Source organism: Amphiprion ocellaris, chromosome 8 (assembly GCF_022539595.1).
Source record: "Amphiprion ocellaris isolate individual 3 ecotype Okinawa chromosome 8, ASM2253959v1, whole genome shotgun sequence".
Lineage (NCBI taxonomy): Eukaryota > Metazoa > Chordata > Actinopteri > Pomacentridae > Amphiprion > Amphiprion ocellaris.
The window spans coordinates 3,927,456-3,947,579 of NC_072773.1; the positions used below are offsets into that span (position 1 = coordinate 3,927,456).

Sequence of the window (20,124 nt, forward strand, 5' to 3'; positions counted from 1 at the left end):
GACAAAAAGGAGACACAAAATGACAAAAACGAGAAACAAAACAACAAAAACGTGAGAAAAATGCTAAAAGTCAGACAAAAAAACAACAAAAACAAGACAAAATATTACAAAAATTAGACACAAAATGACAAAAACGAGAAACAAAATGACAAAAAATGAGGCAAATGACAAAAAACAAAAAAGAGACAAAAAAATATACAAAAAAGTTACAAAAGCGACAAAAAAAGGACAAACAACATAAGTGAGACAAAAAAGGAAAAAAGCGTGAAACAAAATGACAAAAACAAGATGAAAAACACAAGCAAGACAAAAAGGAAACAAAATGACAAAAACAAGAAACAAAATGATAAAAAACGTGAGACAAACGATAAAAGTCAGACAAAAAACCCAACAAAAATAAGACTAAATATTACAAAAATGAGACACAAAATGACAAAAGAACAATGAGCAATATAGTATTTTACTTTATGATCAAAACAACTTGTCATCTAAATTCATAGTTTTACAAATTTCCACATTGCAGTTAATGCAACGTTTCTACTTTTTACTTTTCAAAAACAAAACAAAACACATTTCTTTTAATTTGCTAATTGTGAATGCCTTGTGTAAGCTGCTGCATAACAAATCGCCCTTCAAGGGACAAATAATAAAGTTGAAGTATGAAGTATTGAAGTATTCTCTGTCATTTTTACTCTTTACAAAATCGTCCTGCGGGCCAGATTGGACCCTCTGGTGGGACGGTTTTGGCCCGCGGGCCGCATATTTGACACAATATCCATGTTAAGACTGTAATTAACATGATTGATTAAAAAACATCATTTTGCTATTGTCCTCTAGGTTAAATCGCTAAAATATGTCTGTCTTAAATGAAATCCAGTGATTTTGATGCATTATTTCAGTCACTTTTAGACGAGTAGAAAATTATATTATATGAGTTGAACTGGTCCCTGAAAGCTGTTTTAACTGGTTAAAATGGTTGATGTGGAGCACAGTGGAGGTAAAATTATTCAGACTGCTTTTGTGGACTGAAATCATTCACTTTTTGGCACCACACCTGTAGATGCAGCTCTTTCCCCCACCGGGGACTGATTCTGGCGGTGGGCCGGGTCTCCGTGGGTGGGGTCCGGCTACCTGCTCCTGTGCAGCCGGTGACACCTCCTCCCCTCCCGGGGGAGCTGAGCCTCCACTGCAGCCGCGGGCACCGACTTACACAGCCGCAGCGGGACACGGAGAGTGTGTACGGGAGGAAGAAAGCGAAAGAGAGACGGTTTTCCTGTTGTGTCGGAGAGGAAACGGCCTCAGGAAGCTCCGGAGCAGGTGAGCTGACCGGGTCGGATTTAAGCTAACTCTCCGCAGAACAACCGGGAGTAAGCAGCGGGTTCGTTCCCCTGATGTTCCTACAGGGGCAGTGAGGTTCTGCTGTTGTGTTCTCTCAGTCCTCATGAATCTGACAGTGATCATAGTGCTGCTAAATGTGACTTTTAAAGAACTTTAGCGCACTTTATGCTAGTTTTATGCTAGGCTAATTCATCTTTGTAACCTTAGCTGTTAGCTTTCTGTCATGTTTACCAGCAAACAGGGAACATTTTACCAGAGTTTAGAACAGTTCCTCAGTATTATCTACAAGTTCTACTAATGTTATAAAGAAAACATTTTAATCTGATGTTCAAAGAACGTTTTCAGGATATTTATCATTTCTAGTAATGTTCCTGTGAGGTTAAAAGTGAACTAAGACAGAACGTTTTAACATTCAGAAGATGTTTGGAGGATGTTGTCAGATTATGTTCCATGATAACTAAAGAAGAATGTTCTCAATCCAACATTCAAACAATGTTCTCCAGATGTTATCTAGACCTTAGATGATAATAAATAAATAAATATAATGTTCCTGTAATGTGATGTATTAAGAAAGGTGGAACATTTTGCCTGCAATATTCTCAGAATGTTTTGGGAATGTTGCTGTTGAGAACGTTCCTCTATAAAATATTTTCCGCAACAGAACGTTCTTATTTTGTTATCATGGAACATAATCTGACAACATCCTCCAAACATCCTCTGAATGTTAAAACGTTCTGTCTTAGTTCACTTTTAACCTCACAGGAACATTATTAGAAATGATAAATTTCCTTAAAACGTTCTTTCTTTAAAAAGTTTTCTTTCAATCATTATTAGAACTTGTAGATAATGTTAGCGAGTGTTGTGGGAACGTTCCCTACTTGCTGGTAAGATGTCCATACAATTAAGGTGACAGGTTGCAAGCTATAATATGAATTAAATATAACTATGTTTGGTATTGAATAAATATAAATGAAATATTCTATTTCATTAAATAGATTTTTAATTTTTTGAAAAGCAGAAACTTCTACTTACCTAAATATTAATAACAATCAAAATTAAAGCGATACTACACATCATCCGCTGAACGAGCAAAGTTTCTCTTTGCATCTGTTCAATCTGAGTTCAAAATGTCCACTGAAGAGCCAAAGTGCACAGTGGGATGCTGAGAAGGAATTTTTTTTCAATGAATGACTGAGTAGATAAAATTTCAAACGTTCTTTTGACAGAATGTACTCACCGATATTGGATTTTTCATTTACAAAGTATTTCTAAGAACATTTTTGTGGGGAAATAATTAGAATTTTTGTGTCTTACAATGTGTCTGGGGCTCCATCTGAAATGTTTCAACCAAATCGAGACAATTGTCAGAAAACTGCCTCAGAATGGAAAGAAAATGAAGGAAGAAACTAGAAACCTACAAACTGGAAGCTTTCCGAGGCTGACTATTTGATGGATGTTTGTGTGTTTGTGTATTTGCGTCAATGGTGTTGTGGGTTTTATACATGTGTTTACACAGTCACAGTGTGAGGACATGGACTTCCTTTCTGGACAGAGATTGTTAAAGTTTAGGTTGAAAACTTTGGGTTTGGGTTAAAGTCAGTTGAAGTACTGGTTAGAACCAAAGGTAAGTGGATGTAGTATCCTTTGAAGTGATGAACATACGACTCTGTGTGTGGAACTGTTCTTTTTCTAGCGCCAGCAGCAGCTTTCTGCTCACATTCCTACCAGATTAGCCAGAAGTTCAGATTAACGGAGAGCAGAGTTCAGACTCAGCATCTAAAACGGTAGAAATGATGGTCAAGTGTTTGCTCCAGCTGAAGACCAAACTGTTTTTACCTGAACAGCTGGTTTCTTAAGGTCACTGTACCATTAGAAAGCATTTTCTTCTAACTGGTGCTACACAATAATAAGAAAAAAAGTACCAGAAGTTTCACCAGTTGAACACTTGCTTTAAATGTACAACAGTAATCAAGCTTAAAGTTGCAAATCAATTCTTGCTTTATCTGGGATTTGAATCTCACCTAACCTTTTTAAATCTTTCAACTATGGGAAACCTGGTTTCAAAAATGTTTATCTCAGGAAGTATTTGATTTAATAAACTAAGTTTTAGAGGTTCCCTTTTAAACATTTGCAACATTTGGAAGACGCTTTAATAACGCTTTTAGAGCATCTTTAGAGAACTTTTTTGTAACACAGGAGGAACATTCTCAAACCAATGTTCCAAAAATGTATCAAGGCCTTATATGGTTTTGTTATTTTAATGTTCTGAGGATGTTGCTGTTGAGAACGTTCTTCTATAAAACACTCCCACAATGTTACATGATAACAAAGGAAGGACATTCTCAATAAAATGCTTTAAGAACATCTTTAGAGAACTTTATCATGCCTTCATTAAGTCCTCAAGAGGAACATTCCGGGAACTAAAAGAACATTTCCTGCTGAAAACATTACTAGAACTTTGCAGAACTTTCTCAGAACGTATTTAGGACAAAAACTTCTAGCTTGGTTACCTGCTTTTTGTAATAAAAGCCCCTGTGATTGGCTGAAACCCTCAGTTACAGACTGGATTTTCTAATTGTTAAAAATGGAGATGAGAGGGAGTGCAGGAATCCAGAGGATTTTTGTGGAACTTTTGCCCAAAGATGCCAAAAAAAGATTGTCTACCTCTGCTTTAATATTCTTCTTCTTTTTTGCTGGGAATCGAACATTTCCTGCTTGTCCTGATGTTCGGAGTGTGTGGAGGTTCCCATGGCCCAGTAGGCTTACTGCAGCTGTAATCAGCTTGAGGACCTCTCACCCTGCTGCTGATATCAGCTCTAACCTGGAGGTTAAGAGGATCCACGAGTCCAGCAGACCCCAACTGGTCAAACTGGTCATGTGGGAGGGAGGAACACTGGTTAATGGCTGCTTTACCTGCCTGTCAAACACTGGTTTTGATCCAGTAACTTGGCTTCTCACTGGGTTTAACATAACTTCACCATTTTAGAACTCATTTTAAGATTGTACTGATGACTTTTTAAGCTCATTAGGGTCTGTTTTCAAGTTCTATATCAGAAATGTTGATCTCATTCGAGCCCGTTTGTGGTGTTAGATCCTCAGATGGGTTCTTCTGACTGTATGAGGTCTAAATCTAAAGGCTTTTGCCATCAGGACCCCTCGGTTTTAGAACCTGACAAGAAAAGGCTGCCTGATTTTCCTTTAAATCGCTTCGACAGAGAGAAAAGTAGAATTGCAGAAAATTCTAAGTTGGATGCTTTTGCTAGATGTAATCTTTTGTTGTTCAGTAACTTTTGAAGTGAAATTACTCAAAATTTGTCCAAAACAAGATAAAAAAATGTATTAAATGTATAGAATTTATACATTTCTTTCCCCAAAATAACTCAAAATATTACTAACAAGACTCAAAATCTGTCCAAAACTATTTAAAAAATTGTTTAAGATTAATTTAAGAATTCCAGAATAACTTAAATTTTGTCTAGAAAGCTTAAATTTGTGCATCAGGTTGTGTGAAATGACTCACAATTTTTCCAAAATAAGATAAAATTTGGATAAAATTGATAGAATTTATACACCCCCCCCCCCCAAAAAAAAATCTCTTAATATTTCCAACATTACTCAAAATCTGTTCAGATATTAAATAGTTCAAAAAAAGGTGTAAAATTGTTCAAATTTTATTTAAAAATTCAAAAATAACTCAAAATTAGTCCAGAAAACTTAAATTTGTGTGGCAGTTTGTGTCTAAAACAAAATAAACAATTGATAAATTTTAATGAATTTATACACATTTTCCCCCAAAATAACTCCAAATATATGTAACATGACTCAAAATCTGTTGAAAACTATTAAAAAAATTATTTAAAATTAATTTGAAATTCCAAAAGTAGTCAAATTTTGTTTAGAAAACTTAAATTTGTTTGTCAGTTTGTGTCTCGGTGTGTTTGTATGAAATTACTCGACATTTGTCCAAAACAAGATAAAAAATGGATGAAATTTAGGGAATTTATACACTTTTTTTCAAAAATAACTCCAAATATATCCAGTATTACTCAAAATCTCTCCAAAACTATTTAAAAATTTTCCGTAAAATTGTTCAAAATAGGCTTAAAAATTCCAAAAGAAGTCCAAATGTGTCTAGAAAACTTAAATTTGTGCGTCAGTTTGGGTGAAACTTCAGACACAATGCATTAGAAGAGCTTTATCTGACATAAAGTTTGTTTCTTGGTTGATCTAAGGTCGTTCAGATTCAAACCGAGGTTTCCAACTGAAAGCACAGAGCCAGAAGAACAAACAAGAAGTGTAACTGTGAAGCTGATGGCCTGGAGTTTGACTGAGGAAGGTGAAATGAATCTTTTTAAAACAGCAGGCAGGTTGTTAGCGGTGTTTGGATCGGCTGGTTCTCACGTTGTGCACACCAACACTCATAAATCACCTCTGGAGTGCTGCAGAAATGCTCCGATAAAATGAAATCTTGACCTTTCTGTTCGCGTCTTTGAGATAATGTTCTCAAATAGGATTCTAAAAAGCACAATGCGTCATGATGTCCGTCATTATTTGCGCTGAATCCCGAATTGTTTGTCTTTTCCTCTCTACATCTGTGACCCTGACATTAAAATCTATTGTTTTGTGTCGATAAATGGCTGTAAACCAAAGTAAAGTTGAGCACTTCAGATGAAGAAAGTAGTGGTTTTGTTTTTTCTGATGAGCTACAATCTTTGCCAATTACCTCCCAGGATGTGACACAGACTTCAGCCTTTTTAATGGTCAGTCTATCTTTCTCTGCTGCACACACAAACCCAGTAAAACACACAAACACTGAGGGGAAATTAACTCCGGAAATCACCGATAACATGAATGGCATCACAGATTGTCTGATTAATAACAGACAGGAAGGAATCAGGAAAAAACACGTTCTTACACAGCTTCATGATCAATGATTTGCTCATCAGTTTGATTTGTGTTTAAAGTTTCAGCGTGCAGCTTGATGACTTTACTTACTTCTGAGCTTCAACAGAATACCTTAAACTAAACTTAAACGCAGTGACTTCATGCAAGCTAACGTTGCCAATATCTACATTAAACCAGCTTCTGTGCTCCTAATTGGTGCAACCTAACGGGGGTTTAATCTACTTTAAAGACACTCATTTTCACCTTTTTTTGCAGTCACCCAGCTAGAATATTTTTGTTCTAAAGACATTCAGAGAAAGTTCTATTCATGTTTTCAGCAGGAAGTTTTCTTTAGTTCCCAGAATTTTCTTCTTAAAGGCAGGAGAAAGATGCTCTAAAGATGTCCTGAAAACATTTTCCAAATGTTGCATTAAGAACGTTCTTCCTTTGTAGTCATGTAACACTGAGGGAATGTTTTATAGAAGAACGTTCTCAACAGCAACATCCCCAAAACATCCACAGAATATTGCAGGAAAAATGTTTTACTTTTGTTTATATATCATATGACAAGAACATTTTAGTAAAAGAAAAAAATCATCTATGGTCTTGATAACATGTTGAAAACATTTTTTGAATGTTTGTTTTAGAACGTTTCTCCTGTGTTACACAGAACATATCCAGCAGAAAAAATATTCTGAGAAAATTCTGCAAAGTTCTACAAATGTTTTCAGTGGAAAGTTTTCTGTTAGTTCCCTGAATGTTCTTCTTAAAGGCAGATAAAGTTCTCTACAAAACACTCTAAAAATGTCCTTAAACATTCTTCAAATGTTACATCGAGAACATCCTTCCTTTGTTGTCATGTAACATTGTGGGAACGTTTTGTAGAAGAACGTTCTCAACAGCAACATCCCCAGAACATCCTCAGAACATTGCAGGTAAAATGTTCCACCTTTGTTAATAATTTAAATTAAAGGAACGTTTTATAAAAAACATTCTGTCTTCTTAGGCCTCGATAACATCAGGAGAACATTTTCAGAATGTTTGTTTCAGAGGGTTCTTTCGTTATCATGGAACATAATCTGACAACATTCTCCAAACATCCTCTGAATGTTAACGTTCCGTCTTAGTTCACTTTTAACCTCACAGGAACATTGTTAGCAATGATAAATATCTTTAAAGCATTTCTTGAACATCAGATTCAAATGTTTTCTGTCAAACATTATTAGAACCTGTAGGTACAGTTTCCTTCTAACTGCTAATTGTCACTGAAATTCAACTTAGCTAGCCAGAGCTGACAGACAAACATATGATGTGAAATTTTTACGTACGGATTTATGACTGAGCAGTAATTTTCCTGGTTGCCATTTGTTCCATAAATGCTGAAAAAGCCGTTTCATTTTCTGAATTGATTTCCCTGAACCGTGACCTCACTTTGTGCTTTCCTGACCTGCTCCATTTGACTTACTGCTGAAGTGGAACCTCCTCAGAGCTTCTCAGTGCACCTCCAACCTTCTTGCCTTCTGATTTCCAGTCCAAACACGAACGTCGGTGATTGTGTCGGTCTGGTGTGTTGAACTGAATCATCTCAAAGTCTCCTCGCTGGCTACAGTCGGTTCATGTCCTTGCATGAGTCTTCGTCAGCCACACAGTGGGTGTGTCCCTTTGAGTTTAGCTTAATTTTGTGATTAATCACTTAAGACCCTAAACAACACAGCTAATTTGAGGGTAGAGCTGCAAAAAAAAAGCTGCACTAGTTGAGCATGAAGGCGATTGTGTGTTCAGACTTTCCACTGTGTGTGTACATAGGTGGTGTGGAACAAAGGATAAATAAGCCCTGCTGGTCTCAGGTGTTCTTTATTTGATTTCTGGGTCAATAGTGGTGAAAATCTGCAGCGCATCCCACACTGGGAGACTTAACTCTATCTCTTAAATCCCAAATGGAAAATTATCTCTGATGATGAACTGTCTTTCAGTGTAAGATGCCAGCACATGTAATGCAAGCGTTCAGACAGTATTATGAGATTTCCTTCAGCCCCGGAGTCGTTGATCTGATATTGTATGTAGTGGATTAGGAAGCCCTTTGAAGAAAAGTCCACTCCTTGTTGGGCATCATTGTTAAACCCAATCCTTTTATTTGAAGATGTTTTGTTTGGGTGGTCGGCTCCTATCAAATCGAGCAGATGTTCAAATAGCTTTTTTTTCTAAGAAGTTAAATTTTGACAGAAACAGAAGAGACTGAATGAAATCAGCAGACATTGGAAATTTCTGCATTATTGCCTGAATAACAACCCTGATTTTATGCACTGTTTTTTCTCCTTTGTTGTCCTCTAGATGGAGAGTGTAAAAGGCTTCTTTTCCACAGTGCAAAGATAGCTCCCAAAGTCTGTAAAGAGATCTATGGTCTGGTTTGAGTGGTGATGGAGTTTTTGGAAACAATTCTGTAAAATCAGTTCAAAGTTAAAAAGGAGAAAGAAAAATAAATATGAAAAATATAAAATACAAATATAATAAGTTTAAAAAATGATAAATATGTAATTTTAATACATTTTGATCTAATAAATATAATAAATATGATAAATCTATATAGATATTGAGTAATAAAATATACTGGATTTATAAAATACAAAAAATAAATATGAAAAATTTTAAAATACAAATATAATAATTTCAAAAAATATATGTAAATTTAATGCATTTTAATCTAATAAATATGATAAATCTATATAGATATTAAGTAATAAAATATGCTGCATTTATAAAATAAAAAATACAAAAAATAAATATGACAAATGTAAAAAATATCATAAGTAAAAAATATGATAAATATGTAAATTTAGTATTTTATTTAATAGAATAAATGTCGTAAATCTATATAGATATTAAGTAATAAAATATAATACATTTATAAAATGTATCATATTTGGATGGATGGATGGATGGATGGATGGATGGATGGATGGATGGATGGATGGAAAATACAAAAATTAATGACAAAAATAAACTAAAAATGTAATAATTAAAAATGATAAATATGTAAATGTAATAAATTTAGTCTAAAAATTAAAAAAAAGATTTAATAAATGTTTGAAATAATAACCATATGTAAACATTAAATAATAAATGTAGTACATTTATAAAATAAAACATAAAAAATGAATACAAAATATAAAATAAAAATATAATAATCTTAAAATTATATATCATAAATATTCTAAATAATGATAAACCTATATAATTATTAAATAATAAAATTAATACATTTTTGAAATAAAAAATACAAAAAATAAATGCAAAAAATTGCAGAATTAAAAATACCAAGAGTTTATTTCCATTTCTTACAGTCTCAGTTGATGCCTTAAAAAACAACTCAAGATTTATTTATTTAAGCTCTATACTTTTGTTTCACCTGTTTTAGGTTTGCAATCTGTATATTCTTACTTGTAATATGACTCTTTCTTAATTCATCATTGGCTCTGCTGTTGCTTTGTTTTGTTGTTTTCATGGTCTTATGCTGTTTTTCCTTGCGACTATATGCTAGTAAAAGGTGCTATATAAATAAATAGCCTTTACTTACTTATTTACCACATCTGTGGATAAGTGTGGATCATAATCTGGTACATTCACCTCTCTATGAAAGTGGAATCACCTTTAGCCATTTGTTGATTGAAAAAAAGTGACTGATGTCTTTCAATCTGGTTAGACAGTCCAGCACTGGTTGTATCAGTGTGTCTGTTAGTTTGATTAAGTCTTATGGTGTTCGTCGTTGTGTATTTTAGTTAATAATTATTTCCTCAGGGTTTCAAAGATACAATTCCATGCCAAAGACCCCAATTACAAAGTCAATGCTGCTGTTGTTTTTGTACCAGCACTGTATTTTCATGTTTTGCCCAGAAAATGTTTTGCTCGACATAGTATCAAAACCATCCTGGAATTTCCACTTAATTTAATCTGGCGAGCCTCAGTCACTGTGGCTTCAAGGTGTGTTGCAGTAATTTACAACCTAGCACTTACAAAACAATTAGATTGTGTTTGTGATGGTAGCTGATGGGGATGCAACACCCACCTTTTCATGAATTTAATGTCAAGTAATAGCGTATTTAAAGGGCTTCAATGTAAATATTTTAATTACCAAGTGGGAAAAACATAACAACAATTTATTGTGTACAGCTTCAACGCTTCGTGTTGGGTCAAATAAATCATAAGTGTTTGAAAAACAAATATGTTTGTTCCAGGCTGTTGCCCTGCTAGAATTCTTTTTTTTTTTGTTCCAAAGATGTTCTGAGCAAGTTCAGCAAAGTTCTACTGATATTTACGGTGGGAAGTTTTCTTTTAGTTGCCAGAATGTTAGAATAAAGATGTTCTGAAGGTGTTTGACGATGGTGTTGGTCGTGTCAGTTTAGTTCCCAAAACAGTGTTGCTCTGAGAATGTTCCGTCTTTGTTGTCATGTAACAGTGTGGGAACATCATGTAGGTTCTATAATGTCAACGACATCCCCTCGGAACTTTACGGAACGTTCCACTTTTGTTAAAATATTACAATACTGGCACATCTTACAAATAACCATCAATTTCAGTTCAGTTTAGCACCAATTCACAGCATATGTCGTCTCATCACACTTCATAGTAAGGTACAGACCTTCAACAAAGAACGGAGAACTCAACAAGGAACCAAAAGAACCCCCTCCTATAATGGGGAGGAAAACAACAAACCTCCAACAGAACCAGGCTCAGGGAAGGCGGATGTCAGCCTCGGCTTATTGGGGTGATAGTAGGGATGGGGGATAGAACGGTAACGTTCTGTCTGAACATTTTCCCAATGTGGCATTAAGGTTTAGTAGCATGTGCAGCCGACACTACTAACATGGTAAAGTCTACCGTGATGTGTTGATAAAGTACTGGGTATCCAATGACAAGCGATCACTGATGAGAGCGATTCGTGTTTGGGCTGGTGTTGAATACAGGTCGTGGTATTCATGACTTTTCCAAAGAACTGATCGATATCGTGATGCACCTAACTGCTTTGTTTATGTTTTTGCCAGAGTTCTGACGTCGATCTGTAGGAATGAAACTCCAATGTAAGTCGAGGATACTCTGTATCGGTTTCCTCCCCTTTATCTCACTTCATTAATTCCACATCCTCGACTCCTCTCCTGGCATCTTCCGTGATGTCAGTTAAATATTGTGTGGAAAAGCTGTACGAACGGTAAGGTTACCCATAACTAAAAAATGATGTACATTTCAGAATTACACAAACAGTCCTTTTTCAGGGAACAAGGAATGGGTGAACAACTGAAAGCTGTTCTGCAGCAATGCAGGCTGATCAAGCCTAGAAAGTTGGTGCTACTAAATCCTACAGGTGTCCCAACTTTTCTTGATTACTTACAACCCCCTCTGTCTGCATAAAGCAGTGGTGGAACACACCATAGCACCAAACCCTCCAGAGCATTATTTGAACAGTACTGTACTGCAGAAAGTAGTGTGTTGCCATAAAAATGGAGAAGAAAAGGCAATTAACAATAGAATAGAGACAGACCATCATAACACTTAAACATGTAGGTCTTTCTTTCAGAGAAATAGCAAAGAAAGTCAAGGTGTCAGTGACAGTTTTCTTCACCATCATAAGACACTCAGAAACTGGAGGAAACTCTGACAGGAAGAGATCTGGAAGACCCAAAGCCACAACAGAATCAGAAGACAAGTTTCTGAGAGTCAACAGCTTCAAGCACAGCTTAATAGTGGTCGTAGTAAGAAGTCTCAGTTTCAACTGTGAGGAGAAGACTTCGAGTTGCAGGTTTGACAGGTGGAGTTGCAGCAAGAAAGCTGTTGCTAAGATGTGAGAATAAGAAAAAGAGGTTTGCCTGGGCCACGAAACACCACCAATGGACTACTGAAGACTGGAAGAAGGTATTATGGACTGATGAATCAAAATTTGAAATCTTTGGTTCATCATGCAGGATTTTTGTACGTTGTCCAGTAGGAGAAAGGATGGTTCCTCAGTGTGGAACATCAACTGTACAACATGGAGGAGGAAGCGTGACGATCTGGAACTGTTCTGCTGGATCCAGGATCAGTGACTTGTACAGAGTGAGAGGAACCCTGAACCTAAACCACTACCACAGCATTCTGCAGCACCATGCAGAACCCTCTGGTATGTTCCTAGCTGGTCAGGGATTCATCCTGCTGCAAGAAAATGACCCAGAACATCAGTCCAAGCTATGCTAGAACTGTCTTAGGAAAAAAGAACCAGATGGTGAGCTTGAAAACAGTCTCCAGACTTAAACCCCATGGAGCTGGTTTGGATGAACTGGACAGAAGAGTGAAGGCAAAGCAACCTACAAGAACCACACATTTATGGGAATTTCTGCTACAGAGATGGGAAGAACTTTCTGAAAGAATGCCTTGAGTGTGTTCAGCTGTTATATCTGCCAAAGGTGGTACTTTGACGAGTCAAAAATTTAGAAACATTTTGGTTTCTGACTTGATTTTTTTTAAAACTTCATTTGTTCTATGTTTTCATTTCAAAATACAATGAGACATTAACATGCAAAATTTAAAATTAAAAGCTGGAAAAATTGGGGTGTTCTAAAACTTCTGACTGATAATGTAAATAGCATGAAGTACTGTCCACATCTGTTGTAATCAGCCCATCTGGAATGTGATGGAAGCATTTTAGTTCGTTGATACATAAATATAGGTTGGGAACCACTTGGCTGAGATTTCAGTGCACGTAGCAGCAGCATAAATATTGAATCACCTGCCTGTAAAAGGAAAAGCAAACTTCCTCCATGATCTCATCTGAATGATCTGATCCAGTTTCCAGCCTGGTCATGTTTTATAATGAGTTAACGGTGTCTGAGGCTGCAGCAGCGTGTTCATTTGAAGTGTACACAAACCCACAGTCGGCTTATCATGTTGTGCTGCTAAAGGATATGGGAACCTGGCTGTGTTTGGACTTGAGATTTCTTGGCTTTGTCTGACCACTGTGCAGGAGTTATAGCGGCGGCACTGAACTTTCTACCCGCTTTCTCTTATCTTATTGCAGAGATTATGTGTGTGGGTTTAGGCCAAAGTCTTTGCTCAAGGTCTTTGACTGGCTGCAAGAAAGCTTAACACCCTCTTTCACCTTTCTCCAGCTGTGTTCAGCTTCTGTTGTGTATTAAAATACATCCATTTGTAGAAGCAGGCACTTAAACTACTTAGAAATGTCCTTATTAACTCATTTAGAGCCACTTCAACAAATATGGAGCAACTTTAACTCATTTAGAGCAACTTTCACCAATATGGAGCAACTTTAACTCATTTAGAGCAACCTTAACTAATATGGAGCAACTTTAACTAATATAGAGCAAAAAAAAAAACCAAAACATCATTTTAATTTATAGAGTAATTTTTGCATCTTTTAGTACCATTTCTCTCTTTTACTGCCATTTTTGGATCTTTAGTGTCGTTTTTTAATCTTTTTGTGTCAATTTTGGCATCTTCAGTCTCATTTTTAGATCCTTTAGTCTCATTTTTGCATCTTGTAGTGCAATTTATGTCCTTTAGTGCCGTTTGTTGCATCTTTTCATGTTGTTTTTGGATCTTTTGGGGTAATTTTTGCATGTTACAGTGTCAATTTTGCATTTTTGCATCATTTTTGCATCTTGTAGTACCACTATTGCATCTTTCAGTGTCATTTTTGCATCTTCGGTGTCATTTTTGCATTTTTTAAAGTAATTTTTGCATCTTTTAGTGTAATTTGTGTCCCTTATTGCCGTTTGTTGCTTCTTTTAATCTTGTTTTTGGATCTTTTGAGGGTCATTTTTGCATCTTTTTGTGCAATTTTTTTGCATCTTTGGTGTCTTTTTTGCATTTTTTTAGAGTAATTTTTGCATCTTTTAGTGCTGTTTTTGTCTTTTAGTGCCGTTTTTGCATCTTTTAGTGTCATTTTTGCTATTTTGTGTCATTTTTCCCTAATTTTTTAGTGTTATTTTTGGATCTTTTGGGGTCACTTTTGCATCTTTTAGTGTCATTTTTGCAACTTTTCTTCTCATTTTTGGATCTTTTAGTGTCACTTTTTTTTTTTTAAAAACATTTTTTTGCTTCTGTTACATATTTAATACATTTAAACACATCACTTTATACACGCCGGCACAGTTAATAAATCTAAACACATGCAGTTCCTAAAAGTGTAATTATCAAAAATTGCAAACCTTGCTTGGTTGCATTTTAATCTTTAACAACAATCCAACAGAATGAAAGTTTGCAAATGTCTGTACATGCTTCAACTTTCTCTGGGTTGGTTGCCTGTTCACCTTCTGTTATATGTTTAAGTTCATCTTTATATATATGCAGAAACATACATTACATCAACTAGGTTGCTTGTAACCTAAAATCGTGCAAAACTCTTTGTCACATTTTCATCTTTAAAAACAATCCAATAGAATAAAAGTCTGCAAATGTCCATCCATGCTTCACCTTTCTTAGTTGGTTGTCTGGTCAACTTTTGTTTAATATTTAAATACTTAAACTTATAATAAATCAAAAAACATCTATGCTGCTAAAACTGTGATGTTCAAAAAAATGAGCAAAACTTCCTCAGTCACACGTTAATCCTAAATCACAATTAAATAGAGTAAAAGTCTGCAAATGTCCAGAAATGTGCATCCAAAAAGCATCATCCACCGATAGATTGCACGTAATAATCAGTGCCCAAAATCCAAATTAAACAAATAATTCAGCAGTTTTCACTAAACACATGGACACCTGCATGCTTGTGTAGTAGATGAGAGGATTACTATACGCAAACAGAGCTGCAGACAATGTGCAAAGTGCAAAAATTCTCCAGTTACCCTCCAGCGAATGAAGCCATCTGACCCAGAACTTCCACCAGTCATTAAACTTTCCTCGTCTGTGCTTTCCGTCTGACAGTTTCAGCACCTCCGTCTCTCTCTTTAGCGGAGGTCAGAGGTCACTGTGAATGGGAACGCCGCTTTGTTTTCTGCAGCAGTTATTTAGTCGTGTCATTCACACACATGCATGCACACGACCCACACAGACACTCTTCCTTTCCTTTCTAATCGATTCATTGCACCAGAGTTACTTCAGTGACTCGAGTGGAATTAATTGATGTTGGCTCTGTTTGATGTTTCAAGTGGAATATCGCCTCCTTTCTTTTTTTAGAGATAAAAAGAGAAAACTTAACATGAAATCCACATTCTTAGCTTGAATCAGACTTTTGAAATGGTGAAATTCCATCCAGTTTCAGCCCACATCAGACTGCACTGAGGTTTCACAGTTTGGAAATACACTATTTCATTTACATGAAGCTAGCAGCTAGTTAGCTTAGCACAAGGACTGAAAACAAGGGGAATCAGCTAGCCTCCTCTGTCCAGTGGTAACACCATTAGCCTGTCAGCACTACTGTTGAGAAATCTGTGTAATTCAGACAGATATCGACTGATAGTTTTACTCCGCCAAGGAACACGGTGGAGTTACATGACGATTGGCGTTGGTTTGTCTGTCTGTCTGTTAGCAACATTACTCAAGAACAGACTAACAGATTTGAATGATATTTCCAGGGAAGGTCAGAAATGACACAAGGACCAAGTGATTAGATTTTAGCAGTGATGCAGCTTATAGTCTGGATCCACGGATTTGTTAAAGATTTCTGTATCATGAACTGCAAATTGTAAATTTGTAAAACTATAAATTTCAAATAATTTCTCGACCTTGACAGGTTGTTTTGATCATAAAGTAAAATGCTATATTGTTCATTGTTCTTTTGTCATTGTCTCATTTTTGTAATATTTCATCTTGTTTTTGTTTTTTCTTTGTCTGACTTGTCATTTGTCTCGTGTTTTTATTTTTTTCTCGTTTTTGTTTTGTGTTTCCTTTTTGTCTGGATTTCGTTTTCTGTCTTATTTTTATACTTTTGTGTTTTGCTTTATTTGTTGTTTTTGGTCTTGTTTGTGTCGTTTGTCTGTTTTTTGTCATTTAGTGTCTTGTTTTTGTGATATTTTGTCGTTTTTCTTTTTTGTCTTGTTTTTGTTGTTTTTTTGTCATTTTGTGTCTCTTTTTTGTAATATTTTGTAAGTAGTAATGTGTAAATGAAAAACGGAGACATAATGTTATTGAAATTAATTAATAAATTAATTTTTCTTCAGAAAATTCAGGTTTGTTCATAAAGTTTTGTAAAAAGATTCCTTAAATGTGAGCATTTTCAGAATGTACTTTTTTGCACTAAAACAAAGGAAACATTTGGAGTTGTGGTTATTTATTGGTTATTATGCTGTGATTTTATTAGTCACTTGAGATCAAACTGGGCTGAATGTAGAATGAGTTTGACACCCCTGATGTAGACTGTATTTCTGATGAATTTAATGTTATCTTCATTGGAAAAAAAATGCTTTTCTTTCAAAAATAAGGACATTTCTAAGTGACCCCAGACTTTTGAACAGTAGTGTATATTTACCCCAAATATCAGTCATCTGCCTTTCATGAGCATCACCAATAGTCGGTATCGGCCTTGGAAGACCCATATCTCTCATTTCTGTAGCAGTTTGTGTAAAGAAAAACTCAAATCTGACTCGCTATTGCAAAGTTATTGTGAACTTTTACTGCTCTTCTTGCAAACTTTCATTATTGTGATGTTGTTCAGTTTGTGGCTTAGTTTACCCCCAAATGTCTCTCTGTCACTGTCAGTGTCACTCTTCTGTCTTTTTTTAACTCATTCCTTTTCTTCTCCTCCTTCTTCATTTAAGTTTCCCTCTCTCTCCCTCTTCCTCCGGCCTCGTCAGCCTCTCTGGCTCTCCCTCGGTGTCCAGAAGAAAGGGGTGGTGCATTCCAAAGGCCTGGAGACCATTCCCCTCTTTCAGCCAGTGGCCCGCGGAGTGACAGAGGAATTAGAATAAGAATAGCTGCCCATTCACCCCGGTGCCCCAGTGAGAGGGAGGACAGGAATGAAGGGGGTCCCACACTCTCTCCCCTCAGCTCCCATTGGCCGGCGGCGTTCCCTCTGTTTTTACATCGCTGCCGTCAGTTGCGCTTTCCAGTTTGTTTTACGCATTCTGGCGCACATACACGCCGCACATGTGCATGCACGCGTAAATGTACACACTGTGGGGTCTGGAACACGTGTAGCGAGAATACAGCAACCTGTGGAGCTGAAGCCGGCCTACGGGGACGCAGAGTGACCAGGAGGAGAGCGAGGCCACCCGGGGCTGCGTGAGTACCAGGCCGGCTCTGTCGGTGCCGCTGATCCTGACGCTGGTTCTCCGTGGTTTCCGTGGCGTTTTAGCAGTAAATGTGACCTTGTGCCGTCGCCGCCCCTGTAGGTTGATTGTGGCTAAACTGTAATCTCCTTTAACTGTGTAGCTGTTAAAGTTTAACAGTGCACTTCCTTCAGCAGGTGGCCTGTAGTGACACACAATTCATTAAAAACATGTAGATTTAACACAGGAAGGTGGTTATAATAGTGTGAGGCTTTCTAAGTTATAGTAGGTTTCAGGACTTTTGTCTTTTGGTGTTGTTTTTTTCATCTTTTTGTGTCATGTTTTGCATCTTCTATGTCAGTTTTGCATCTTGTAGTGTCAATTTTGCATCTTGTAGTGTTATTTTTGTCTTTTAGTGCCATTTTTGCATCATTTAGTGTTTTGCGGTCATTTTTGCATCTTGTGTCATTTTTGTCTTTTAGTACTATTTTTGGATCTTTTTGTGTAATTTTTTTGTGTCTTTTAGTGTCATTTTTGCATTCATGTCACTTTTGCATTTTGTAGTCTAATTTTTGCATCTTTTAGGGTCATTTTGGGCTTTTAGTGACGTTTTTGGATCTCAGTGTAATTTATGCATCTTTCAGTGCATTTTTTGCATCTGTTAATCTCATATTTGGTTCTTTTAGTGTAAATTTTGCATCTTGTAATGTCATTCATGCATCTTTCGGTGTCATTTTTTCATCTTTTGGGGTCATTTTTGCATCTTTTAGTGTAATTTTTGTCTATTAGTACCATTTTTGCATCTTTTAGTGTTGTTTTGGAATCTTTTGGGGTCATTTTTACATCTTGTAGTGTCATTTTTGCATCTTTTTGTGTCATTTTTGTGTTTTAGTGCCATTTTTGTAAATTTTTAGATATTCAGTGTAGTTTTTGCATCTTTTACTGCATTTTTTTGCGTGTCTTAGTCTCATTTTTGGATCTCTTAATGTCATTTTTGCATTTTTTAGGCAGTTTTGCATCTTTTAGTGTCATTTTTGTCTTTTAGTGTAGTATCGAATAAGATTGAAGGTTAAAAGTTAGAAATTAAGATCCAAAATAGAGAGAATTAAAGAAGTAAAGACGACATCACACCAAAGAATAAGGCAGCTAAAATTGAAATCAACCAAGAGAGCATAGAAAATAAACAATAATACAGAATAGAAAACTAAAACTAATAAAGCTAAACAGTAAACTTCACATAAAAGTGGGTTTTCAGAAGTGATGTAAAAGAAGTTACTAACTCCCCAAGCCTTCTTTTGGACACTTTTTTTCAAGTTATAGCTGAAAAAACAGCAGTTCTATTCTCTCTTATTTTGCTGTTGCTTTCTTTAAAATGTACATTTCTGTATCTCTTTAAATCAGTGCTTTTATTTTTCCATAATTCTCTAATTTTCGTTTTTACATTTTCCCTTATTTGTGTCGAGAAAACAGAAACACTCTTTCATATAGTGTTAATTAAAGCATCACTTATGATGATTTGTCGTTACACAAGCAGTGGATTTTACATTCAAACTAACTTGAAGCATCAATGTGCATTCAAAAATTCCACAGTAGAAAACTAGATTTACCGCCTTGCTGCTGTGTATCCGCTGAACCAGTCAAGATGCATTTTACATCCATTTTTATCCAAAATCATGCATGTAATAAAGACTTTGAGGTGCTTAAGTTCATTGAGAGACACAAAAAACAGTCAAATTCCTTGTCCGAGATACATGCAAGATCCATACAGTGACCTCAGTTTAAACATAGATACTAAAACGTCTGAAGTGTCATCAGTTTAGGATCTGATCAAATGTGAAATATAGTCCTTCTTTTCCTGAGTTATGGAGTTAGATAATGGTCAGAAATGTGTGTTTGCAGAACAACAGAAGCTGATCTTAGACCATTTTGATTTAGAATGTAGTCATGTCATCCTATTAGACATTTGTGTTAAATTTCATTGTAATTTGCTCATGAATTCTTGAGTTATGAAAAAAAAAGTGTAGTTATATCCACTGTAAACTTTTTGACTTTTGACCAGTCGGTTCATCATCAAGTCCAAGAGTATGTTTGTGCCAAATTGAGACACAACACAGGAAGGTGGTTTTAATATTGTGAGGCTTTCTATATTGTGAGTGTTGTTTTTGGATCTTTTGGGGTCATTTTTGCACCTTTTTGTGTAATTTTTTGCATCTTTTCATGTCATTTTTGGATCCTTTAGTGTCTATTTTGTGTTTTTTAGAGTAATTCCCTGCAGATGTCCTGACACAAAGCCATTGAAACAAGCATCTTATTGATGCAGTAACAATCCTAATACATGTGTAAATCTGCTGGACGGGGCGTTGAGATGATGTCGGGTCTCCTTCGGTGCTTTGAAAATGTGAATTCAGGTCAACATGGATCTCTTATTGCTAAGCTGAGTGTGAAAAATGCAGACCTGGATTAGTGCGTAAGGTTAAGCCGTTTTGAGAAATTCTTTAAAATAGAAGACCTTTGATTTGTAGAGCAACAAAGCAGTCGTCCCTCTGACTTAAGTGGTTTGTTTAGGCTGAGAAAGCCATCCAGGCCGCGACACAATCGCTTAAAGGAGTCCGTCTTTTTATGCACTCCGGTTCTCTTTCCTTCCTGTAAACACCTTTATTTGTCTGAGAGGTCACATTGGGTCATTGTGCGACACGAACAATGTTTGTTC

The 20,124-nt window shown here is 36.0% G+C and overlaps 1 protein-coding gene across 3 annotated transcripts in view; it reads left to right on the forward strand.

Annotated features, from left to right (window-relative positions):
- Positions 1–1,067: 1,067 nt before the first annotated feature.
- The window catches only part of lamb2l (laminin, beta 2-like), an 80,743-nt gene continuing 61,686 nt past the window's right edge, over positions 1,068–20,124 (forward strand). The window contains exon 1 of one of the 3 annotated variants that reach the window (XM_055013060.1): positions 1,068–1,317. The gene's annotated coding sequence lies outside the window, so the exon portion shown is untranslated. Of the gene's footprint in view, positions 1,318–16,979; positions 17,428–17,514; positions 17,534–20,124 lie in introns of those variants that run through there. The other 2 variants (XM_055013062.1, XM_055013061.1) reach the window with 2 other exon arrangements.